Source organism: Schistocerca gregaria, chromosome 1, assembly GCF_023897955.1.
Source record: "Schistocerca gregaria isolate iqSchGreg1 chromosome 1, iqSchGreg1.2, whole genome shotgun sequence".
Taxonomy (NCBI): domain Eukaryota; kingdom Metazoa; phylum Arthropoda; class Insecta; order Orthoptera; family Acrididae; genus Schistocerca; species Schistocerca gregaria.
Window position 1 is genome coordinate 955069368 of NC_064920.1, and position 22712 is coordinate 955092079.

A 22712-nucleotide genomic window follows, 5' to 3' on the forward strand; every position below is an offset into this window, starting at 1 on the left:
CCACTTCGGGACTGATCAGAGGTGATCAGTCCTGGTTAATTTCTCAGTAGATTCTTTTTTTCGCCATACTCTGGCGAGAAATAAATGATTAGAACTGAGATGTGTCACCAGCCAAACGAAGGATTAGGTCTTGCGGCACATACCTTCAGTGTTCCTGACCACAGCTCACATACATCGCACCAACACGAGATTCCTTACGATGCATTGTGACACGACGTGCTCAGAGTAGGATCATTGCACCAGCATTTAACACAACCCAGAATCAGAACATCGACCACATACGTACTTCCCACGCTCTATAGGTCTGGTACACTAGAAAATAAATAAATAAAGAAATAAATAAAATAGAAGGTTTCTTATAATTACCCAATTTCCCCTTAGTATCCAGAATCTTTTCCTGTCTCTCTTCAAATCTGAGGTGACTTTACGTCTTAATCATAAGAATTTAATTAGTGAGCCACACGCCCTAACTATTCCACTGTCCCTGCCTGCAGACACACTTCATCCTCTCTCCCCCCACATCCCTGACCAAACGTTCGCAGTATTTTTTTACGCTGAAATATTTATGAACTAGATAGCGCTGCAGTAAATAAAATACAGGGTTGGTGCTACATACCTCGCCTACTCTGATCCGCTAGGTGACGCGAAAACTTGTCTGATTCCGCCACACGCAACACTTCAAGTTTTATTTGTAGTAATGCGGGATACCTTGTTTGCGTTTGGTACAGGTGAAGCTTGGAGGAGAAAGAATTATTCATTCGAACGACTCTTCAGAATAAATGTATTTTCTTTTTTCTGGTATAGGTCTGAATCGGAGAATCAGAAACTAGGTGCGAAAAGTATTTCCAGCCAAAACAAGATAACGACGGCATGTGACATAGAAACCTTTCAAAGGTATACAAAGCACGTGGTAAAGCCATAACGGCTGTCCAGTCTAGTCCCTTTCAAACAGAAGGCAATCAAGTAACATTAACTTCGTAATCTCATTCACAGAATCGAGTTGCTTATAAAAGTTCGAGTTCACTGACTTGGTTACCAATGAATTACAAAGTCCTTAAACTAAATCGGTCACTTTATGTAAAAAGATCAATTATCTGTGGCCAACGGACACCGCCGCTGGCTTACCTGCATGGAGCACGATCGATTGGTGGAGGCAAAGTATAAAATTAATTTCGTATTTTCAGTCACATATTCGAGTAGCTTGCAAAATTCCTAGTTCATTGATAGTAACTGTCGACATAGTTGCCAATTAATTAAAAATTCGATAAACTAAGTTAACCGTTTTACGTAATAAGATTAATTTTCTATGGCCAACTGACACTAAGGATGGCTTACCTACGAGGAGGAGTATTGATTGGCAGGGGCAAAGAAATTTTCACATTCACCATGAAATTAATTCAGAAGGTATGCAAGATAGCGAAAATACGTAAAGTTATGTTAGAATTAAAATTGGGGATATGCTGACGGGAGGGTCTCTTATTTTTCTCACGTTCTGAAAGTTGGCTCCAAGACAGGTCCCCATAACATGGCCGCCAGAGACGGTGACGCTGAACGGTCCAGAAACCTGGAAAAGTGACCACAGACAAAAGAAAACGTTCGTTTAACAGGCTCGCTAGAGTAATGTTGATACTACTGAATCCCGGTCTTTCTATTTCTTCCGAAGGTTGAATATCTGGTCCAACGCGGCGTTCATTTATCAGCCGCGTGCGTCGTTCGAATGGAATATTTCTGTTGAGAGAAAGCAGCCAATTTTTTTTTAAAATGGAACCTGTTTCGGAAGGTACGTACTTAATTACGAATATTTACTTCATTGTTTAACCATTAATTAACAACTGGTTATTGTTAATTAAATTCTTGCCAGAATGTGAGCAAAGAAATTGTAAAACGTATGCGAAAAAAAGGTAGTTTCAGATTCCGCGACATTTTCTATTTCATTCCATCCTTGAGTATGTGCTATTGTCCTTGTGAAGTAGCCTTAAAATCCAGACACTAGTTGCAACTCCGGCTTTGAACCATTTTGTAAGTGACAGTTGCAAAATGCCGTTATTTACACTAAGAATTTGGAATACGAATAAAAAAACATACGCACACATAATCATCCAATTGTTATTTCTATAACATCGCAAATAAGCTATTACAAAAGAAAAGTGTAATTACTAAAATTTTACCAACCAGTCAGCTTCCGGACGATGCGCAGGAATCAATGATGAACGACGTTGCACGAATACTTGAATAGCATTCTGGAGAGCGGACGAAGGAGGGAGGGCGGAGGGGGGCGGGGCAGAGACAGTTCAAACCCCGCTCCAGCTATCCGGATTCAGAATTTTCCCTCGGTTTCCTTTAGTCGTTTAAGAAGCCAAATGTGAAAAAAAAACCTTCTCAATTCTCATCCCGTCTGAAAGTGTGATTCGTCCCAATTGACTCAAAGGCCTCGTCGTCGACGGGACGTTCAACCCTAGCCTAAGACTTTTGGTCGATGAGTAGGTGAAACGTAATATTTCTCGCTTTTTATTCAGATTCTACCTACGTCTGGCTCATCCCCTGTCTTCTAAGTTAGCACGCAGATGTAACATCGTGAACGTGTGACACCGTCGTCACCAAATTGGCAACCGGAGCGAGGTGCTGGATCCGGCTAACGGAACCGTCATTGGGAGGGCACGCGCAGCGAATGGAATCTCAGGTAGACAGTAAGGAGACCCCTGGGGAACCGGATCGCTTTCCTGCCTGTTTTCGACTTCCACTTCTGGTCGTGAAACATGAAGCGGGCTACCCTGAAACGAGAAAAGCTTGTCGCTCCTGCTAAAATTAGTGTAATCAAATACGTTAAGCAGCAGCAACGCCGCAACTGGGTTAATTGACCGCTTTGTGGAAGTGAAACGGCTGTAAAGGCCAGACTGCTAGCTCCAACGCGACACCCACTTCCTCCCGTTTAAATACACGCAACTTGGTCTGTAGACTTACGAGAACGACAAATGAAGCCGAACTGAAGACAGTGATAATTAAATTGTAAAAATGTGCTACATTGCGTAAAAAATGAAATGGTTTTCCTCCTCCGTACCATTCACTTTCATTCTCTAATGTCACGCTTCTGTGCGCGGAAACGTTTAATTAAACAAAGATAAAAATCTTTTCTTTTTCTTGTGATTTCAACTTATTTTGTTGGCAGCACCTATTAGGTGTCGGAAGGTAAATTGCATGAGCTTAAGAATAAATCTGAAAAGGAAACGTTTGGGAAGATACCAAACTTGTTTCATGATACAGACTGAATCATACTTCGGCAACTGAGACAGGTGAATACGCGGTAATGCAAAAGCGTTCCCGATGACATTGTAAGTAGGCTGTTTAGGTTTTTATATTAGTAACGCCACGTAGCGCTCTGTATGAAAATCACTGGCTGTGCTGCGTGCAGTCTGTGGCTGGTTTGCATTGTTGGAATTTGCTATTGTAGTGTTGGGCAGTTGGCCGTTAACAGCGCGTAGCGTTGCGCAGTTGGAGGTGAGCCGCCAGCAGTGGTGGATGTGGGGAGAGAGATGGTGGAGTTTTGAGAGCGGATGATCGGGACATGTGTCCATCAGAGAGAGTAAATTTGTAATACTGGATATCATGAACTGATGTATATATTATGACTTTTGAACATATTGTTTGTTCTCTGTCAAAATCATTCATTTGCTAACTATGCCTATCAGTAGTTAGTGACTTCTGTAGTTTGAATCTTTTATTTAGCTGGCAGTAGTGGCGCTCGCTGCATTGCAGTAGTTCGAGTAACGAAGATTTTTGTGAGGGTAGTGATTGAAATGTATAGGTTATTGTTAGTCAGGGTCATTCTTTTGTAGGGATTTTTGAACGTCAGATTGCGTTGCGCTAAAAATATTGTGTGTCAGTTTAGTGATGATCAGAATAGGTAAATAGAGTAATGTCTGAGTACGTTCAGTTTTGCTTAGCTGTTTGAAAAGCAAATAACGTAAGAGGTTTTCCTGCACAGTAATTCATAAATTTTTCTAAGGGGATGTTTCAACATGAATCCTAAAACGAGCTCTTAATGTGATTGCGAATGTGTGGCTAAGTTCCACAGATGACTTCAGTACGAAATGTTGTCTTAATCGGTACAAATTTATTTGAAATGTAAACTTTTCTATTAAATAAGATGATTTTTATTTAGAAGTGTCCTCAAGACTTGCTAAAAGATGTATCCATGTATATAACAGAAAGAATATGGTTTCTGCTTGGGTGTCTCAAGCACATTTCAGTCATATTTTTCGAGATTCCCCAGTTGATGTCTACCATAACGGGTGGGCAGAAAGTGGAGGAACGGTTCCCTTTACCCGTTCTTCCGGCACCTATATTTTGCATTTTATATTTGGGCCGAATTGAAAAAATAATATTCTTAGTACGCATTCCTGAAGCTGAGACAATTCATCAATTTGTCCTGGAAGCCAGCGAAATTATTTGGAACCGTTGATGTTCATTCCTTTCGTTATACCCAAGTTACGCACCCGATTAGCAATTTCCTAACATTTTCAGAGTTCGAATATGAACTACTTCTTTGGAAAGGTATTTTCTTTATTCCAGCAGTCTGTTCTACGCTATAGATTTTAGCATACTCGACACTCATCTTTTTCTTTACACAACAGTCTTTCATCTGGGTTGATGGTGACCACAAACTTTTCCTATATTGCTCTAATCGTTTTGTACTGGCGTAAGCTGTCGCCAGCATACCGGTTGGCAAAAATGAAGCGCGAAGATCGATTACCAGGCGCAGGATCAAGCGTATCCATCACAAGAGACATACCGACAAGCAACATGGCGCCAACACCTTCTCGGCAGCATGTATTTAGGCTGCCGTTGTTGACCGGAGGGCCTCGCTGACTCACTGACTCACTCATTCAGTTTGGCGTCTGTCTGTCCACACGGAGAGCGAGTCATAGGCTACGACAGTACTTAGCGACCCGATTAGTGCCTATAGCGGGACTAACATAAGACTAACGTTCGTAATAGCAATATTACCGATATTGTCTGCAAGAAGACCATTATTGATGAGCTTGTCCTACAACACATGGACGCTATTCAAGTTAAGTAGCAGCTACCTGTTCATATAAACAAACAACCGTATTAATCCACTTGTGCATTTCTGTTGCAGAAAGAAGATACCAACCATCTGTAACATTCTCTTCTTGGCTTCCTTGCGGTACGAGAGTTCACACGTTTCATCTCCACCTAACCTCTACATACAACGTTCTCTATAGGTTTTTTTGCGTATTTTGGCCTTCGTCTTCCCTTATTATTTTTCATCTACACGGTTTCTTCTGCGCCGTAGTGATCTAGCGGCTAGAGTAAGAGACTCCGGCCGTGGGAGGTCCCGGGTTCAATCCCGGGTAGAAGTGGGGATTTTTCCCTCGTTCTGGTTCCTCTAGAACGGTCCCGGGCCCCCTCAAGCTACAGTCAGAGTAATGAGGATCTTTCCCGGTGGTAAAAGGGGGACGGGGCGCTGGGCTCACCTCACCCATAATAATGTGGCTGTGAACATAGTTTCTGACCCTTCCAGCGCCAGGTTAACTATTCCTGGCTGCCACAGAAGATTTCCTACAAAAGTGCTTCTTCTTCTAGTAAAGGTCTTCCATGGTTTTTTTTCTGCCTTCATTTCATACATTATTTATCCCGTTAACTTCTAACACACTTCCATAGCACCACGTATAAATTACTTCCAGACTTTTCTTCTACTTATTTCCGATGGTCCATATTTCACTACTGTACACTGATGTGCTTCAGATGTACGCTATCTGGAACTTTTTCTCGTGTTCGCATTAATATCTGGTAACAGTAGCATTTTTTATTTGAAGGAATTTTCTTCGTCTGTGCCAATCTACCTCTGATGTCTTCCCTGCTCCGACCACATTACATAATATTGTTGCTTCCTAGATAGAAGAAGTTTCTATTGTTGAGCCGTACCCGATTTTGATGCTAAGCAAGTTATTATTTTTTCACCACAATCGTCATTCTTGACGTAAACCGCATTCTGTGCTAAGTTAACCATTCACTTCTTTGAAAGGATGTAATTCAGTTTCGGCCATAAGGATTACACTGCCTTCGGCCTGAGCAGTGGTGACTGTTGTTGTTGCTCTTTTCCCTTTCTAAACGTTCTTTCAGTTCATTCATTGTTTCTTTGACGTATATGTTCAACAACAGGCAGAAAAGAAGTGAAATCAAAAACAGGAAAAGTCTGCAACACTTACAAAAACAAATGACGCTATAGGCATCGGAAATGGCAGTTGAAATGTTATATTACGAAATAACTGACGTCAGGGAAAAGTCGTGGCTTTCAACTGGTTTTCCACTTGACGAAATGCTGCATGGTTTTTAAATAATGAATTAGACCGTTTACTGTAAATGCCTTCCCATTATTTATTATAGAAATCTTCCATGAACTGTTTCCAATCTATAACCAAAAGACGCCTTATTAAAAAGGCTATTGTGGGTGCGTAAATGAAATTAAAAAAATTAATGTACACCTTGCCAAAGACGTTTTTTACACAGCTGTTTTTAACATCTTATTCCACCTTTGAATGTCGAAGGCGTTCTCTAGGTCGACAAATACTACAAACATGTTCGGAATTTTCCTCGGTCTACCATCCGTTACCAAACACAAAGTCAGAACTACTGCTACGATTGTTTACGTTTCCTGAAGTCACGGTAATATTAGTCCTTTGGTGATAAGGAAATTAAATAAAGTATACTTTGCTCCAGGAGCTCAAGCTCCAGATAATGCATGTTAACGCAGACGCGAAACTGCACGCAAACAAAAAAACACGGACAACCCGAAATATCCTTTTTTTTACTGGAAAACCATTTACTGTATTTTAAAAAATACGTTACATGTCACATTTGAAAGCCCGCTCCATTACTTACGCTTTACAAGCCGGAAACTGACAACTAGTTTACCAAAAATACTCTAAAACACAGTCTATTTCGTATCACTTGCTTTCAGGTCACTTGCGGGAAACAATCGTTCAACTTTTTCTGTTTCTGTTTACCACCCACGCTTTTCCTGGTTGCGTTTCTGATTTTTTGGAGAAGTAAAACTTCGGCCTAATCAGATCAACGCTTTTCATTGCCTAGGCGTGCGTGATGACGGGTTCCTTGATCTCCTGTTCTTCGCTGTCTACCTCTATCGAATACACGTGATTCATACATACCCGAGTCATTCAGCTGCTCAAATCCCGGCTCGTTTCGTCACTCAGGGATATTTTCGTCATGTATGTCTTCCCAACCACCAATTTGTATTCTAAACGAAAATCTTCGTTTCGCCTTTATCCAGCAGCAAACTGTACCCACCATTCTTACTTTATAACTGTTTTTTTTTTTTCAGTCTAGATTCCTCTTCCTAAACTGGTCTTTATTGAGTCCATCCATTTTTCTTTAGGTCCTCCTGTTATCTTCTTACCATCACACTTGGCCACGTTAATTCGTTTCGGTATCCTTCCATTGTCTTCACACTTGCAAACCATTTAAACCTGTTCTTCTCAGTTCTCTAATTCAGCTTTTCTACTCCAATTTCGTTCCTAACTTGTTCACTTCTCACTCTGTTCCTCTTCGTTTAGGAGTTTCATTTCACCCATGAACCATGGACCTTGCCGTTGGTGGGGAGGCTTGCGTGCCTCAGCGATACAGATCGCCGTACCGTAGGTGCAACCACAACGGAGGGGTATCTGTTGAGAGGCCAGACAAACGTGTGGTTCCTGAAGAGGGGCAGCAGCCTTTTCAGTAGTTGCAGGGGCAACAGTCTGGATGATTGACTGATCTGGCCTTGCAACATTAACCAAAACGGCCTTGCTGTGCTGGTACTGCGAACGGCTGAAAGCAAGGGGAAACTACAGCCGTAATTTTTCCCGAGGACATGCAGCTTTACTGTATGATTAAATGATGATGGCATCCTCTTGGGTAAAATATTCCGGAGGTAAAATAGTCCCCCATTCGGATCTCCGGGCGGGGACTACTCAGGAGGATGTCGTTATCAGGAGAAAGAAAACTGGCGTTCTACGGATCGGAGCGTGGAATGTCAGATCCCTTAATCGGGCAGGTAGGTTAGAAAATTTAAAAAGGGAAATGGATAGGTTAAAGTTAGATATAGTGGGAATTAGTGAGATTCGGTGGCAGGAGGAACAAGACTTCTGGTCAGGTGACTACAGGGTTATAAACACAAAATCAAATAGGGGTAATGCAGGAGTAGGTTTAATAATGAATAGGAAAATAGGAATGCGGGTAAGCTACTACAAACAGCATAGTGAACGCATTATTGTGGCCAAGATAGATACGAAGCCCACACCTATTACAGTAGTACAAGTTTATATGCCAACTAGCTCTGCAGATGATGAAGAAATTGAAGATATGTACGATGAAATAAAAGAAATTATTCAGATAGTGAAGGGAGACGAAAATTTAATAGTAATGGGTGACTGGAATTCGAGTGTAGGAAAAGGGAGAGAAGGAAACATAGTAGGTGAATATGGATTGGGGCTAAGAAATGAAAGAGGAAGCCGCCTAGTAGAATTTTGCACAGAGCACAACTTGATCATAGCTAACACTTGGTTTAAGAATCATGAAAGAAGGTTGTATACGTGGAAGAACCCTGGAGATACTAAAAGGTATCAGATAGATTATATAATGGTAAGACAGAGATTTAGGAACCAGGTTTTAAGTTGTAAGACATTTCCAGGGGCAGATGTGGACTCTGACCACAATCTATTGGTTATGACCTGTAGATTAAAACTGAAGAAACTGCAAAAATGTGAGAAATTAAGGAGATGGGACCTGGATAAACTGAAAGAACCAGAGGTTGTACAGAGTTTCAGAGAGAGCATAAGGGAACAATTGACAGGAATAGGGGAAAGAAATACAGTAGAAGAAGAATGGGTAGCTCTGAGGGATGTAGTAGTGAAGGCAGCAGAGGATAAAGTAGGTACAAAGACGAGGGCTGCTAGAAATCCTTGGGTAACAGAAGAAATATTGGATTTAATTGATGAAAGGAGAAAATATAAAAATGCAGTAAATGAAGCAGGCAAAAAGGAATACAGACGTCTCAAAAATGAGATCGACAGGAAGTGCAAAATGGCTAAACAGGGATGGCTAGAGGACAAATGTAAAGATGTAGAAGCTTATCTCACTAGGGGTAAGATAGATACTGCCTACAGGAAAATTAGAGAGACCTTTGGAGAGAAGAGAACCACGTGTATGAATATCAAGAGCTCAGATGGCAGCCCAGTTCTAAGCAAAGAAGGGAAGGCAGAAAGGTGGAAGGAGTATATAGAAGGCTTATACAAGGGCGATGTACTTGAGGACAATATTATGGAAATAGAAGAGGATGTAGATGAAGACGAAATGGGAGATACGATACTGCGTGAAGAGTTTGACAGAACACTGAAAGACCTGAGTCGAAACAAGGCCCCCGGAGTAGACAACATTCCATTAGAACTACTGACGGCCTTGGGAGAGCCAGTCATGACAAAACTCTACCAGCTGGTGAGAAAGATGTATGAGACAGGCGAAATACCCTCAGACTTCAAGAAGAATATAATAATTCCAATCCCAAAGAAAGCAGGTGCTGACAGATGTGAAAATTACCGAACTATCAGTTTAATAAGCCACGGCTGCAAAATACTAACGCGAATTCTTTACAGACGAATGGAAAAACTGGTAGATGCAGACCTAAGGGAGGATCAGTTTGGATTCCGTCGAAATGTTGGAACACGTGAGGCAATACTGACCTTACGACTTATCTTAGAAGAAAGATTAAGAAAAGGCAAACCTACGTTTCTAGCATTTGTAGACTTAGAGAAAGCTTTTGACAATGTTGACTGGAATACTCTTTTTCAAATTCTAAAGGTGGCAGGGGTAAAATACAGGGAGCGAAAGGCTATAATTTGTACAGAAACCAGATGGCAGTAATAAGAGTCGAGGGGCATGAAAGGGAAGCAGTGGTTGGGAAAGGAGTGAGACAGGGTTGTAGCCTCTCCCCGATGTTATTCAATCTGTATATTGAGCAAGCAGTAAAGGAAACAAAAGAAAAATTTGGAGTAGGTATTAAAATTCATGGAGACGAAGTAAAAACTTTGAGGTTTGCCGATGACATTGTAATTCTGTCAGAGACGGCAAAGGACTTGGAAGAGCTGTTGAACGGAATGGACAGTGTCTTGAAAGGAGGATATAAGATGAACATTAACAAAAGCAAAACGAGGATAATGGAATGTAGTCAAATTAAATCGGGTGATGCTGAGGGAATTAGATTAGGAAATGAGACACTTAAAGTAGTAAAGGAGTTTTGCTATTTAGGAAGTAAAATAACTGATGATGGTCGAAGTAGAGAGGATATAAAATGTAGACTGGCAATGGGAAGGAAAGCGTTTCTGAAGAACAGAAATTTGTTAACATCGAGTATAGATTTAAGTGTCAGGAAGTCGTTTCTGAAAGTATTTGTTTGGAGTGTAGCCATGTATGGAAGTGAAACATGGACGATAACTGGTTTGGACAAGAAGAGAATAGAAGCTTTCGAAATGTGGTGCTACAGAAGAATACTGAAGATAAGGTGGATAGATCACGTAACTAATGAGGAGGTATTGAATAGGATTGGGGAGAAGAGAAGTTTGTGGCACAACTTGACTAGAAGAAGGGATCGGTTGGTAGGACATGTTTTGAGGCATCAAGGGATCACAAATTTAGCATTGGAGGGCAGCGTGGAGGGTAAAAATCGTAGAGGGAGACCGAGAGATGAGTACACTAAGCAGATTCAGAAGGATGTAGGTTGCAGTAGGTACTGGGAGATGAAGCAGCTTGCACAGGATAGAGTAGCATGGAGAGCTGCATCAAACCAGTCTCAGGACTGAAGACAACAACAACAACAACAGTTTGGATTCTATTCTCTGCTAGCCACTGTTCAGGTCTGCGTCTTGTACAGCCCTTCCTTACACTTCATTGGCATCTCTCTTCCCCAGGCTAAGCCCATCATTCACTAGAGATAAACATTGCTCAGTTGTACCATTTTGCTAACTTCTGCCTCGATTCCTGCATACTCCATAATCACATTTCGTAGACATTTAACATTATCCGCAATTTCAATATCCTGCCCTTTAATATTATTTTTCCCTTGCTTCGTCTGTTTCATCTGGTTACCACCCCCTTCTTTTCTCCACACTGTATTACATATTACATTTCTAGATTTTTTGTTTATTTAAAAATTATATTTGTTGTACACCCTTACTCTTGGTTCCCCATATCACAATATCTTCGTCAAATAGTGTTAACTCATTTCCCTGCCTCTATGAGCTTCTTTTTTCATCACCACTATAAATGACAATGTTGAACCACATTTCCTTGTCTCAGCCCCGTACCATTTCTAAACAAATCAGTTATTCCGACTTGGATCAGGACGCAGCTAAGCTTTTGTCATACATTGCTTGAAGAATTTCATGTACTTCTTTCTTTTCCGACTCTCCTCCTCTTCAAAGTTTCTTTGCCTTTTCTCTGAGGACACTAACGTAAACATACACTAAGTCAAGGAGTGTCATCTCCAGATCTTCACCATACTTCCAGTAACTGTCCATCAACTGCCTCATAGTGAAAATTCGGTCCACTGTTATTTTTCCATGTCCAAAGCCAAGCTGCTCCTTTTATAACAGATTTTCTACTTTTTCCTCATTTCTTTTGCAGTATCCTCCCCACTATTTTTGCTACTTGTAATATGAGTGTGATCTCTCGATAGTTGTCACGTGCTTCTCTGTCTCCCTCTTCAACCACTCTGGAATTATTATTCCCCTTCCCCATTCTTCAGGTACTCATTTCCCTTTTCAATGCTGTATTTCTCACTTGGTTGTTTGCCTGAACGGAAATATTTGTTCTAGTTATGATTACACGACGCCTCTTCTTTTTTTTTCAGACATCTTCAAACGTAACACACAAACCAAACAGCCTGCACCTACGTAATCAGAAACTAGTTCATTGATTCTAACAGTCCTCGGGTCGCCAACACTGAGCGTGTCGTTTTGCAGAATACGCAACGGGCTGCGACTCCGCAAATTATGTCAGTGTGCTGGGTGGCAACTGGGGGCAGCCAACAGACGGCCTGTGTCGCGTCGTGTCGCGTCGCGGTAAACAAGCTGCTACGTCCGTGGGGGGCAGCAGTGATAGCCCCGGGCAGCGGCCCAAGCAGCGCCGCCCGTATCAGTGGCACGGCGCCGCGGACTGGTCTGTTGTACACAATGGATGCAGCCGCTTCTGGGGAATACTCCGCTCGCGGGAAGTGCAACGGAGATGAAAACTTGTGCTCTGATATCTTGGAACTGACTTCAGATGTTGCACCACAGAAGACTTTTATCCTTTCATGGGAAGCACAGCAAAGGAAATTTGTAACGAAGAGAACACGGCAAGCGCCATAACCCGATTTCCCAGAAACTTCGCTCGGCGGAAGAGGCGTCAAAATAAGCAGACACATGTCTCGGCTTATCCATAGATGCTCGACCGTGTCTGAAAAACCGACGATCAAAGTTTTCAAGGTATTTTGGAGGTAATTTATATGCTCGAATTTTCTCATTTTGAGAAAACAGGAGGAGCGATCTGTTACTCCCTAGAAACAATCAAAAGCCAAGATCACATAAATATTTCTTTGTTTAAAACACTCTGTTTCGACAGATTTTGCTGTCATCTTCAGGTCTTGAAAAATCGTTATGTTATGAAACGTGTTCATTTTAAGTACGATCTCACGCCAAGTTGTCATATCGATGAAAACAGCACATTAGAAAAGGTTTATCATAAGTAAAATATTTACAAACGTGTGCAAATGGCATGTCCACATATACTGTATACCGCTCGCAGATGACTGTTGCATCACAAAAACACAGTACGCTGTAGCACATCTGTTTACGTAAGCTAAACGTATTATAAACTTTGAAAATACGCCGTTTACGGTACCTTACACGCCCTTAAGATGGATTTTCAATGTTTAGGAACTTTATGCGCGGTTTAATGTTGGTTCAATAATGGCTCTGAGCACTATGGGACTTAACATCTGAGGTCAGCAGTCCCCTAGAACTTAGAACTACTGAAACCTAACTAACCTAAGGACATCACACACATCCACGCCCGAGACAGGATTCGAACCTGCGACCGTAGCGGTCGCGCGGTTCTAGACTGTAGCGCCTAGAACCGCTCGACCAGCTTAAGGTTGATTTTGCAATATGTAGAATATGTTCATCTTATGTAAACAGATGTGCTACTGCGTACTCTGTTTTTGTGACGAAACAATCATCTCCGAGCGGTATATACAGGGTGGTCCATTGATCGTGACCGGGCCAACTATCTCACGAAATAAGGGTCAAATGAAAAAACTACAAAAAACGAAACTAGTCTAGCTTGAAGGGGGAAACCAGATGGTGCTATGGTTGGCCCGCTAGATGGCGCTGCTACAGGTCAAACGGATATCAACTGCGTTTTTTTTTTAAATAGGAAACCCCATTTTTATTACATATTCCTTTAGTACGTAAGGAAATATGAATGTTTTAGCTGGACCACTTTTTTCGCTTTGTGATAACTGGCGCTGTAATAGTCACAAACATATGTCTCACAATTTTAGACGAACAGTTGGTAACTGGTAGGTTTTTTTAAATTAAAATACAGAACGTAGGTACGTTTGAACATTTTATTTCGATTGTTCCAACGTGATACATGTACCTTAGTGAACGTATCATTTCTGAGAACGCATGCTGTTACAACGTGATTACCTGTAAGTACCACATTAATGCTATAATTGCTCAAAATGATGTCCGTCAACCTCAATGCATTTGCCAATACGTGTAACGACATTCCTCTCAACAGCGAGTAGTTCGCATTCCGTAATGATCGCACCTGCATTGACAATGCGCTGACGCATGTTGTCAGGCGTTTTCGGTGGATCGCGATAGCAAATATTCTTCAACTTTCCACACAGAAAGAAATCCGGGGACGTCAGATCCGGTGAACGTGCGGGCCATGGTATGGTGCCTCGACGACCTGTCATGAAATATGCTATTCAATACCACTTCAAACGCACGCGAGCTATGTGCCGATATCCATCATGTTGGAGGTGCATCGCTATTTTGTCATGCAATGAAACATCTTTTAGTAACATCGGTAGCACATTACGTAGAAAATGAGCATACATTGCACCATTTAGATTTCCATCGATGAGATGGGGCCAATTATCCTCCCATAATGCCGCACCATACATTAACCCGCCAAGGTCACTGATGTTCCACTTGTCGCAGCCATCGTGGATTTTCCGTTGTCCAGTAGGGATATGCCGGTTTACGTTACCGCTGTTGGTGAATGACGCGTCGTCGCTTAATAGAACGCGTGCAAAAGATATGTCATCGTCCAGTAATTTCTCTTGTGCCCATTGGCAGAACTTTACACGCCATGCAATTCCTGGTGCATGGAAATATGGTACGGGTGCATTCTATGTTGTAGTATTCTCAACACTGACGAGTATTCTCCACACTGACGTTTTTGAGGTTCCCGATTCTCGCTCAGTTTGTCTGCTACTGATGCGCGGATTAGTCGCGACAGCAGCTAAAACACCTACTTGGGCATCGTAATTTGTTGCAGGTCGTGGTTGACGTTTCACATGTGGCTTAACACTTCCGGTTTCCTTAAATAACGTAACTATCTGGCGAACGGTCCGGACACTTGGATGATGTCGTTCAGGATACCGAGCAGCATACTTAGCACACGCCCGTTGGCCATTTTGATCGCAATAGCCATACACAATACGATAGCGACTTTTTCCGCAATTGGTAAAGGGTCCATTTTAACACGGGTAATGTATCACGAAGCAAATACTGTCCGCACTGGTGGAATGTTACGTGATACCACGTACTTATAGGTTTGTGACTATTACAGCGCCAAACTATCACAAAAAGTAGTCCAATTAAAACATTCATATTTCTTTACGTACTACACGAATATGTAATAAAAATGGGTGTCCCTATTAAAAAAACAGTTGATATCCGTTTGACCTAAGGCAGCGCCATCTAGTGGGCCAACCATAGCGCCATCTGGTTTCGCCCTTTAAGCTAGACGAGTTTCGCTATTTGTAGTTTTTTCGTTTGATGATTATTTCGTGAGATATTTGGCCCGGTCACTATCAATAGACCACCCTGTATACCGGCATGGCCATTTGCAGAAAGTGCTTTACGTTTTTAAATATTTCAAGTATTACAAACATTTCATAATGTGCTGTTTTTTTCCACATGACAATTTGGCGTGAGGTCCAACTTAAAATGAACACGTTTCTAAACTTAAAGATTTTTCAAGACTTGAGGATGACAGCAAAATCTGTCGAAACCGGATGTTTTAAATAAAGAAATATTTATGCGACCTAGGATTTTGGGTGTTTTTAGCAAGTAATTGATATGCGTTTAACCGCGCGATATCTTCTAACGAAATGGTGGCTGAGTGGTTAGCGCCGTGGATTCTTTTCTTTCTTTTATTAATTTTGCACCCCGTGTTCTAAACCCGATTATTATTTTTATTTTTGTTTTTCATTTATCTACCCACGTACGTAGAAGATAAGCAAGTGAACGTTTTCCAGTGAATACTAATACGACGTTTTAGCTGTGCGGTCTAACGCACTGCTTTCCGGTCGGGAAGGTGGGCCGGTCCCCGGCACGAATCCTCCCGGAGGACTAGTGACGAGTTCCGGTGTGCCGGCCAATCTGTGGATGGTTTTTAAGACGGTTCTCCATCCGCCTCGGCGAATGCGGGCTGGTTCCCCTTATTCCGCCACAGTTACAGTATGACGGGGATTGCTGCGCAAACAATGTCTCCACGTACACTCAGACCACTATTACTCTACCACGCAAACATTTGGGTTTACACTCGCCCGGTGTGAGACGTTCGCGGGGGGTTCCACTGGGTTCCGAACCGCACAATAACCTTGTGGTTCGGTGTGGGGCGGCAGTGGGGTGAGTGGACTGCTGTAGCCTGTTGTGGGGTTGTGAACCACTGAGAGCTACGGCGGGGACGAAGCCTCTCCGTCGTCTTCAGGTCCCCAATTCAATCCAATCCAATACAATACAATATAACGTTGCCCTTGTTCTTCTACTACTTGTACGTCAGCTGAGCGAGTAAAAAGAAACAAAAAAATGAAAAAAATAGTTTGAAATTGTTTTCGGTGAAATTCCTGTTGTGTTTCTTGATTCATAATCAACTGCAATCGTCAGATTTCAACAAAGTGAACCGTTATGCGTGAAATTATTACCAACGAAAGAAATCTTCAGCATTGTTTACGACGTTTCTTTCGCGAGTAAGATTCATAAAAGGAAATGTCATCGTACCGAACTTACCTTCGCGCGATGCTCCTGGTGTTCAAAACTTCCATGTTTAGAATGTTTCTGCGATCGTTATACGGGTAGTTCAGGAGAATGCATCAAACCTTCCTGAAGGACAAACGTGTAAATAAAATATAAGAATTGATACGAGAATGAAATATCAGCATATGAGAATTTAAAAATATTGTAACCGCTTAACATACCATACAAACACATATATTGTATAATAAATGTGCGACATTTATTGTGAAATATATTTGTAATTTTACAATTAAGATTACACCCTTGTATGACCTAATTTGATAAGAAACAATCTTGCAGTAACATAGGGTAGATAAATGAGAACAATAAAAATAAAATGAATAAAACCAACGATCGGGTTTCGAATACGGAGTGCAAAATAAAGAAACCGCGACGCTAACCTCTCAGGAATCGTTTCATGTAAAGATATCACGCAGTAAAAGCCGTATAAAGTTTCTCGAAAAATAAAGCAGTCATTTTTTGAAATATGGTCGAGTATTTACGGATAAGCCGAGGCCCGAGTTCGCTTATTTTGACTCCTCTTCCAGTGAGCGAATTTCCTGGGAAATCGGATGACGCCACTTCACGTGTTCTTCTCGTGAGTATACCACTTCTTCCTCCTTCTCGAAGAAATTTCTCCACAGCTGATTCGCAGCATCATCGTCAAACTGGGGAGTGACGACAGACGCGTTCGACTCGTTTTCCGGGAGGACAGCGTCATTCGGATTCTTGTCCGGCCGCCTAGTTTTAGTTTTCCGTGGTTTCTATAAATCGTAAATGCCAGGAACGTTTCTTTGAAAACGACATGGCGAGATGCAGATTCTCTTCCGGCCATCCACATTCAGGTCCCCGTGGTTTCTCAAAATTGCAAACGTCGGGATTCCTTTGAAAATGACACCGCCGATTTTCTTTCCCATTCTTCTCCAGTCCGCACTTATGCTCTGCTCTAACTACGTCATCAATAGGACGTTAGCCCTAATTTCCTTCATTCCTTCTGGTTGCTACTACTACGGACAGCTCATTTTATTCTACAGATTTTTGAGATTACAGAACACAGGAGACAGAGCCTCCCATCCTTGCACTTCATACGTGATGGCAGGCACTGGAAAGGATTACTTCCCCTTTATAACTGCGAGAGCAACCAGATGAATTAACGTTTCTGATGCACCGATTGCCGCGCGGGATTAGCCGAGTGGTCTTGGGCGCTGCAGTCTTGGACTGTGCGGCTGGTCCCAGCGGAAGTTCGAGTCCTCCCTTGGGCATGGGTGTGTGTGTGTTTGTCCTTAGGATAATTTAGGGACTGATGACCTTAGCAGTTAAGTCCCATAAGATTTCACACACATTTTCGATGCACCGACGGCACAAATGGCTCAAATGGATCTGAGCACTATGGGACTTAACATCTATGGTCATCAGTCCCCTAGAACATAGAACTACTTAAACCGAACTAACCTAAGGACATCACACAACACCCAGTCATCACGAGGCAGAGAAAATCCCTGACCCCGCCGGGAATCGAACCCGGGAACCCGGGCGCGGGAAGCGAGAACGCTACCGCACGACCACGAGCACCGACGGCACAAATGTGGAGCTTTACACACTATGTCCGAAACATTTGGACCTAAAATTACACATACGTACAGGACAGAAAAAAGAGTATTTTGAAAATATGACGTACTGTCCACAATGTTACAGCCATTCCTTTAGCGAATATGGACGTGTATGATTAACCCCTTCTAAAAAAATGACATAAAATAATCCTACCTACTGTTGCCGTCAAAACTGTTGACAGTGCATTTGAAATCGCTTGCAACATGTATCTTTAGGTACGACTTACTTCTTTTTAACTATTATCTAGATAGTTACTTGACAGATTTTACACATTACGCAGTGATTCTTTGTCTCCTCTTTTTCTATTGGCAGTCTGTCAACGGTTATGACACTGTGATATTCTTATGCTACAAATGCTAGAACGGTAAAAAATTATTGTAACATACAAAACCAATGGACATAAATTAGTGTTTCGGGCGGTACGAGGTACTCAATGAGCAATGCATGTTTATGTTTCGTAATAAATGACACTCTGCCGCATCAGTTTTGGTGGTGGTGTCTCTAAAAACACTACAGACGGTAAGAGTTTATCTTGTTTACTGCTAAACCGCACGAATCGACACGCAGAAAGTATAATCGAGTACCATCAAAATGGCTTTCATAGAAACACATCCACTAGCGACCTTACACTGTTTCCCAGGAGGAATGGTCAATGTACAGGAATATGACAGGAACGATCATTCGGAGCAAAAAAGTCTAGTAAACGCGGGCTCTAAAATACGTACCTGAAGAGCTATGACCATTTCTCCATCTTCCTTGCTGTGAAACCAATCTCTTCTATTACACGCTCTTTGGTTTGCATATTTCGAGAGGTAGTGGTGTGGACCAAATGAAGAAAAAAATCACATAAATGAGGGCTCCAAAATGCATCCCTTAACAGCTATGACCACTCGCTCATGTTTGCTACTGTGAAACACATCTCTTCTACCAAAAAAGTGCTCATAGTTCTTAAAGTATGTACTTGGAACCCATATTTACTTCACAATTGTTTCTAGTTTTGGTCAATACTACCTCCTCCCAATATACGGAAAGCAAATAGTTGGTAGTAGAAAAGACATATTTAACACCATTGAAGATGAAGAAATAGCTCTCAAGGAATGGATTTTAGAGTTTGAATGATCGTTCCTGTCACATCGCTGAATATTAACAATTCTTTCTGGGACGCACTGTATGTTTGTAATCAGAACCATAAACGAAACCGGTATGCAAGTGTAAATAAAACATACGCTACTTGTTCATCGATTTTATGAAAGCCTGTATATGACTCCATTCGTAGACAAAACCTGTGGAATGAAATACCAGACTTCGAATATTCAGATTCGTAAAATGTGCATGGATGACAACATAAGAAGGATTTTGCTAAATAGAATAAAATCTGCCAAATTTAAAAATAAAACTGGACTAAGACAAGGAGAAACTGTGATCCCCTCTTCTCTATAATGTAGCCTTGAAGAGGTCTGTGAGGAAACTCAAACTAGTACCTGCTGAGATCTTTCAAAGAATTAACCGTAAGCAGACAATATAGTGTTTGTAGCGAAATGCGAAATGGAGATTACGCCGTTATTTGTGGAGCTCCAGACTTGGTCTAAAAGAAAATAACCAGAAAACAAAATAAACGATATTTCAAAAATGTCGAGATGAACTACTGATCAGTTCAAATTTCTGGGCGAAATGGCAGAGGAACAAAACCGAAAGTAGAAGTGAAAATTAGACTGAAAAGTAGTACTAGACCCTACTGCTCCATTTTTTTTTCATCAGTCTACTGACTGGTTTGATGCGGCCCGCCACGAATTCCTTTCCTGTGCTAACCTCTTCATCTCAGAATAGCACTTCCAACCTACGTCCTCAATTATTTGCTTGACGTATTCCAATCTCTGTCTTCCTCTACAGTTTTTGCCCTCTACAGCTGCCTCTAGTACCATGGAAGTCATTCCCTCATGTCTTAGCAGATGTCCTATCATCCTGTCCCTTCTCCTCATCAGTGTTTTCCACATATTCCTTTCCTCTCCGATTCTGCGTAGAACCTCCTCATTCCTTACCTCATCAGTCCACCTAATTTTCAACATTCGTCTATAGCACCACATCTCAAATGCTTCGATTCTCATCTGTTCCGGTTTTCCCACAGTCCATGTTTCACTACCATACAATGCTGTACTCCAGACGTACTGCTCCATACAGGGTCTAAGCTACTGACAAGGAAATTTACATGAAGCTATATAACACAATCGTCAGACCTTTCCTAACGCATGGATCAGAACCACGGAATTCAATTAGAATACGAGGACACCAGTTACAGGTATTTGAAAACAAAGTTTATAGGAATATCTTTGGTCAATACGACGATAATCAATCGCAAATACTGAAGAGAAGAGACAACATAGAACTCCACATGCTGTCACAACAACCAACAACAATGAGCGTGCCGGGGCGTAGTTGGCCGTGCGGTTCTAGGCGCTACAGTCTGGAACCGCGAGACCGCTCCGGTCGCAGGTTCGAATCCTGCCTCGGGCATGGGTGTGTGTGATGTCCTTAGGTTAGTTAGGTTTAAGTAGTTCTAAGGTCTAGGGGACTGATGACCTCAGAAGTTGAGTCCCATAGTGCTCAGAGCCATTTGAACCATTTGAACAAGGAGCGTAATGAATTCCAGAAGACTTCAATGAGCAGGCGATCTGATAATGGTCCAAATGGCTCTGAGCACTATGGGACTCAACTGCTGTGGTCATTAGTCCCCCTAGAACTGAGAACTTCTTAAACCTAACTAACCTAAGGACATCACACACATCCATGCCCGAGGCAGGATTCGAACCTGCGACCGTAGCAGTCGCACGGTTCCGGACTGCGTGCCTAGAACCGCGAGACCACCGCGGCCGGCGCGATCTGAAAAGATTGAAAGAGGATCAAGTACTTTCAAGAATATTCACAGAGAACTCATTTGTTGAAAGACCAGGGTGGAGACCCAGGAGTACACGGGTAAATGAAATTAAAACAATATCCAACATTATGAGCGTAAACAATTCGCAGGAAGTACCACAAGACAGAAGCATTTGGTGGTGACATGTTGTAAGGTACTAAGCACCAGAACATAGTGCTCTGGGAGCGGAAGGGGAGGTGCAGAGAAAAAATTCTCAAAAAGCATAACGCTAATTCGAAAAAATCCCCGCCGAGAGGAGGTAAAGGTTCTCAGCAAGGAATTCTTCACATTGTACAATTTGAAGGGACGAATTTGGATTGTGCAGGTGAAGAACACCCATCAGCTTGCCCATGGAATGCATGCTTCGGAGAATACGGAATGAAGAATTTTAGGTTAAGTAGTGTGTAAGCTTAGGGACTGATGACCTTAGGAGTTAAGTCCCATAGGATTTCACACACATTTGAACATTTGATTTTTCGTTTCTTTGCATTATCAGTTCATCATATACCCTCGCAATTTGTAATTAAAACAGATAAATTGAGCCATTTAATTGTCTAAAGGTTTTTATTGATAATCAGGACCTCCACAAGCATTTACATTGCAGCCAGTTTTTCTACCCTTACTCACTCAAGCGCCAAAGAAATTGGTTTAGTCATTTGTATTCAAATACAGAGATATGTAAGCAGACAGAATATGGTTCTACGGTTGCCAACGCCTATATAAGATAACAAGTGTCTGACGCAGTTTAGATAGGTTGCTGCTGCTACAATGGCAGGTGCTCAAGATTTATGTGAAGTTGAACGAAGTGTTATAATCGGCACACAGGCAGTGTGTCACAGCATCTGCGACGAAGCGATGAAGTGGTGATTTTCCCATACAACCATTTCACGAGTGTACCATGAACATCAGGAATCCGGTAAAACAACAATCTTCCGGCCGGAAAAATATCCTGCATGAACGGGACCAACGATGACTGAAGAGAATCGTTCAACGTGACAGAAGTACAACCCTTCCGTGAATTGCTGCGGGTTTCAATGTTGGGCCATCAACAAGTGCCAGCGTACGAACCATTCAACGAAACATCATCGATATGGGCTTTTGAAAACGGAGGCCCACTCGTGTACCCTTGATGACAACACGACACAAAACTTTACGCCTCGCCTGGGCCCGTCAACACCGAGAATGGCCTACTGATGACTGGAAACATGCTGCCCGGTAGCATGAGCCTCGTTTCAAATTGTATCAAGCGTTGGGACGTGTACGGGTAAGGAGACAATCTAATGAATCCATGGGCCCTGCAAGTCAGCAGGGGACTGTTCAGTTTGGTAGAGGCTGTGTAATAGTATGGGGCGTGTGCAGTTGGAGTGATATGGGACTGTGGATACGTCTAGATATGACACTGACAGGTGATACATACGTAAATATCCTGTTTGATCAGCTGCATTCGTTCATGTCCATTGTGCATTCCAACGGGCTTTGGAAATTCCAGCAGGACACTGCGACACCCCACACATCCAGAATTGCTACAGATTGACTCCAGGAACACTCTTCTGAGTTTAAACACTTTCACTGGCCACCAAACACCCCAGACATGAACATTATGGAGCATTTCTGGGATCCCTTGCAAGTTGCTGTTCAGAAGAGATCTCCACCCTCTCGTACTCTTACGGATTTATCCTGCAAGATTCACGGTGTCTATTCCCTCCAGCACTACTTCAGACATTATTCGAGTCTATGTCACGTCATGTTGCGGGATTTCTGCGTGCTCGCTGCGGCACTACAAGATATTAGACAGCTGTACCAGTTTCTTTGGCTCTTCC